The 5,498-nt window shown below is 27.6% G+C and overlaps 1 pseudogene; it reads left to right on the forward strand.

Annotated features, from left to right (window-relative positions):
* The first annotated feature begins 4,450 nt into the window (after positions 1–4,450).
* On the forward strand, positions 4,451–4,914 carry LOC114716291 (GDSL esterase/lipase At2g04570-like; annotated as a pseudogene).
* Positions 4,915–5,498: the final 584 nt, after the last annotated feature.

Raw genomic sequence — 5,498 nt, forward strand, 5'->3', positions numbered from 1 at the left:
TTGTTAATTTTCAACTTGAGACGACCCGCCGTTTCAACGTTTATAGAACAAAACGAAGGAGTTCAAAAGGTACTCCCCGGTCTTATTTATAAATTTTAAATTTAGAAAGAGGTGTAATCTATTTTGCAAGTTTTAATTTTGGATTTGTTTTAACATTTAACGTATTTTTTTAATTTTTACCCTTAATTATTTATTTTTTCTCTTTTATTATACTCTCTCTTGTCACATTTCTCTACATATTCTCTTTCATTTTCTTCTCATTTATTATAAAGGCATATTTAAAAACAAAACTATATTTTTAATGTATTTATTGCTGCTAACTAATTTTAACTAATAATTCGTTATCTATAAATTAGTTATTTCAAACTTATAATAATGGTAATTATTAAGGATGAAGATGTAGGAATCTAGAAGATTATCTGAGGACATTGCCGTGAGACTTTGTGGGATAAAATCTGATTCGAAATTGTGGTACGTACATGAATGAAAGAACAGAGAAAATCCTATCCTTCCATAGTTTTCGATGATAACGATAATAACAATGACATATAGACATTGTCATGTGGTTGTTGACAAATTAAATAATTAAAGCATTCTTATTTCTGAACAAAATGGTTACTTAAAATTTTTAATGAGAAGTGATCGGTTGTCATTTCTTATATTAGACTTCTCATTGTATACTGTTGTGCTCTTATTGAAACTTTTTAATAATTATGTTTTTTTAAAATTTCATAACAATTTTTCCTAATGTTTCCAATAATATATATATATATATATATATATATAAGGCACTAGCAACAGAGGCTATATATATATATATATATATATATCTCCATAAATGAAATCTCTTGATTTTTCCTCCTCTAAATTTATATGATATTTTAATTTTGATCCTTTAATTTATAGGAAATATTTTTCAGTCTTCTAACTTAAATATTGAAATTCTTAAATAATCATTTTTTAACAATCATTAAAAAAATTAAACTTAATAGTATATTACTACCTCCGGTCTTTAATATAAGACCTCATTTGATTTTTATTTTGATCATAAATATAAGATTCTAATTCACTTTGTCTTTCATGTTTATGTATTTTTTTCAAAGTATTTTTCCTAATAATAGTAGTTTTAGCCGATATACTTAATTAACAAAAATATTTTAAGAAAGACAATACTTATTTATTACAAATAACTAACTTAACTTATTTTTTTAATCTTCTCAAACTAGTCAACTAGCTTTTATAATTAGGACCGATAGTATCATTTAAGAATATTTTGTCAATATCTAAAATTTCCTTGTTAGCTTTTTTTTTTTAAATTAACAATGCTAAGATTATATAATTGAAAAAACACTATAAGAAAGTCTTATGTCACATTAAAGAATTAAAGAGATACTTTTATCATATTTTTAATATATTCAGGAGAAAATATTGACTTTATAATAATGTTAAGTATTTGGATTTCGAGCTATATATATATTTGTATATATGAATAATAATGTTTAATTCTGTATAAAAATAAGATAAATTGAATTAAATGTTGTAAGGCCCATCGGATCAGTATAACTAAAAAGTTTGAGAGTGAGTGACAGATGCGTTTGCCGATGGATATATGAACAAGTAGTGACTTAAATCCACCTGATAAGGAACAGCCTTTGACACGGACATCTAACCATACACTAACATTATTTAAATTTCATTTACTAATATATGCACATGACACTATTATAGATTTTTTTAGAATTTCTTTGATAATTGAATCATATTTGAAAATCATATTAGTAGTTGAATTCGCACAGTTTCATTGATTTGATTGCTGTTATATAAATTTGCAGTTATGTATATTATTTTGATTTATTAAAAATTTAATGTAATATAAACAAATAAAACGAGTCAATTTATAATTTTATAATATTTATTTTTGGCCATTTCATTCTTTGGGGATTAAAAAGAAAACTGAATTTATGGATGTTCGAATTCATAACCTCACACATAAAAAATTTTTAAAAAAAATATTTGTATTATCAAGGGGTTAACCGGTCCTGACCTTCTCCTTCATTTCGTTTTCCATCTAAATTAAAATACTCCTCTGATCCTTACTATATGACCTAATTGTTGAGTTAATTTTAATCCTAAATATAAGACTTATTTCTCATATTTATTAGTTTTTTCTAAATTACCCATATGGATACTCTCTCAACTATAATAAGTAGAGGAGGGAGAGAGGATATTAAGGAAGCTGATTATGGTGTTTTAAGAAAAATATATCTTATGTCTTATAATTAACTAACTTATTTAACTTTCTTAATCTAATCAAATTAGTTAAATAGGTCTTATATTAAGGATCAAAAAAGTACTAGTAGAAGATTATAAAGATTTATTTTATTTTTTTTGAAGAAAAAATATGAACTCCAACAAACCATCTTAAAATGAATTATTGGACAGGTTAATCAATTTAGAATTGATTTTTTTTTGTCTCGCAGCCAGAACCAGAATCATAATTAAATTCATTAATTGGCTGTATCAATATTTCTTCAGTCAGATCAATTGATATGCCATCTGGTTTTTAAACATTGATTAGCTTCAACTTGCTGCACGTTTATTTAGATCACACCCAAGTCAAAGTCGCAATATAAATATTTTGATTAGAAAGTGTGATATGAAAAGAAATAATTGTCATATAATCATCTGACATAAACTTTGCGATTATACTTATAAACTACTCCACGTGACTTTTATTTTGTGGTTTCTGCCGTAGTTGCGTTGCCATGATAATAGTGAGAAGAAGAGAAGAATTGGAGATAGCTAGATAGGAAAAGAGTATTCAAATCTCAACTTTAATTTAGTCAATTTATCAAAAAGCGTACAAAATAAAATGTATTAGGGGGTTATTTAGTATTTAATTAGTTTACAGCATCACCTTTCACTCGATGAATTAAATGCACGACATTCTAAAAATTTAAAAATTAAGTGCTAAAATCTAAAAAGTATAATAAAATCAAAATTTTTTAAAAAATATTTATAAATTCTCGTTAATCTTCACATCTCCTTGATAGCCTTCAAACCTTCTAGAATATTCTACTATTCTTTTTCTTTCTTTTTTTCCCTACGTACCATTATCTCATTTCATCTTTTTTTTTTTTGCCAAAACAATAATAATTAGGTTTTTCCCTTTTGTGAATGCTCAACATAACTAATCAATAAATACCATATCAAAAAATATATATAATCCTGTGGTTCTAAATATAAGACACCTTTTATAGTGTAAATTACACTACAAAAGGTGTCTTATATTTAAGATTAGAGAAATATTAAAAAAATTTATTATTCTTTTTATTGAAAATATATTTTAATGCTAATATACTAGTTTGATCCGAAAGTAACAAATTCTTTGCCAAGAAAAATGATGCTACTTTCAGTTCTTAATATAAAAATAAATTGATTAATTTGGAATGATTAAAAAAGTTACCAAATTATTTTAAACTATTTATATTTATTGTTTTTTTTAAAATTAATTTACCTCACTTATAATAAATTGATATACAATCTAATAATGCACATAATTATTTTAAACAAATCATGTAACATACCACTCTATTCCTTATTACAGGTCACTTGTACCTCAAAAGTTTGTTTTAAAATATAAGTCACTTATAGTATAATTAATGATCTTTTTCCAATTTTACTCCTATTAATTTAATAAAAAATTAATTAATCTCCCTCTCTATCTCTCTTTTAACTTTTCATTTCCTATGCAACTCATCCCCTCCCCCTCTCTCTCACAACTTTTAATAAGGGTAAATATAGAAAAAAAAAACTGGTTAATTTAATGTATTTTTTGGTTTGCGGGTTTGGCTACAAGTAACTTAGAACAAGGAACAGAGTGATATGCTATAATTATATAATTTAGTAACTTTTTTAACCTCTCTAAATTAGTTAAGCAGAGTATCTACAGCAGTTTACTGATTACATAAAAATACGTTGCTTTTAACTTACTCTCTATCGTTTGGACGTTCAAATTATTATTTTCTTTGGTGTAGTAATAAATAAGCGTCTTCGTCTGTATATTTATCGGTGTTTTAAACCCACTCACCAAACCCCAGACTTTCCTTTTCGTTGCCTTAATAATCAATTACTAAATTATATACATTATTTATTGGTCAGCCAATTGCCAAATTTTTTATGCCTGATATGGTTTTTTTTCATTTCTTGGCAACTTTTCATACACAAACACACCCATAAAATCTCTATATCGTCCACCAGATTGTTGGGCCCCCGAAAAAAAATCCACTAAATTAAATTCAATCTCCCACCAAACTTTATCTGCTTATTAATTAATTGCCCCTCACACTATTATTATCATTTCCAATATAATCTCTCTCTGATTACAACTGCATGGTAAAAATGCATATATATATATATCCCAGCGTGTGTGTCATTCAATATCCAGCAGGCTTTCTGCAAGAAAATGGAAAGCATACACATAATATTACTAACTTTGCTTTTGGCGACGACCCATTTCGTTAATGTCGTTTGCAATAATAAGGTTCCTGCGGTGATAGTTTTTGGAGACTCTTCTGTGGATTCTGGGAACAACAACAAGATCGCCACCGTTCTCAAGAGCAACTTCAGGCCATACGGCCGTGACTTCGAGGGAGGCCGCCCCACCGGACGGTTCTGCAATGGCCGGGTTCCGCCGGACTTCATCTCCGAGGCGCTCGGTATCAAACCTACGTGCCTGCGTACTTGGATCCGTCGTACTCCATCAAAGATTTTGCCACTGGAGTTTGCTTTGCTTCTGCAGGAACGGGTTATGATAATGCAACTTCTGATGTGCTTGTAAGTCTTCTTCGTTCTCATGCTTCTTCTTTCCAACAACTTACAGAAATTAGGGTTTATTGAATGATTGATTTGAGCCCTCTGTTTGATTTTTGTACCAAAAATAGGGTTACGTATAGTCTTTTGTTTGTCGGCGATGTTTTGAAGAATTTGATTAAGATTCTTTTCCATGTACGACGTAAGTCATTGATCTTTGTTTGGAGGAAGATAATTACTTACAAAACATATTTAACGATTCGAATGCTCTTCAAAGTTTGCCAATTTCACTTAAGTAGGTGGAATGCACTTATATGATATAAGACTTGTTTAAATCTGTCCGACTTACTTGTTAAATGAAATGAGATATAAAAAGATGATCCCATATCGCATGGCTTCATCATACATCTTTCATTATTAAGTCTATTTTCATTAAAATATTTCTAAGGTTTTCATGACTTGCTATGTGCATTAATTCTATGTTATTTTGCAAGTAAATATAGTTAGTTAACATTTTAATTCCATTTTTATAAAATATATGTCAGTATTTTTTTCGTCTTGGCTGAAGTTAGTAAATTAAAAATGTTATCTTCTTGAAAAAGATATTTTACTCAAAATAGATTTTGTCTGACTTGAAAAAATGCAAGCAACATCAAAGCCAAAAATACACCAAACCAATAAAAGAT

This window comes from Neltuma alba, unplaced genomic scaffold (genome assembly GCF_004799145.2).
Source record: "Neltuma alba isolate B1F8T4 unplaced genomic scaffold, ASM479914v2 tig00002068_pilon, whole genome shotgun sequence".
Taxonomy (NCBI): Eukaryota; Viridiplantae; Streptophyta; class Magnoliopsida; order Fabales; family Fabaceae; genus Neltuma; species Neltuma alba.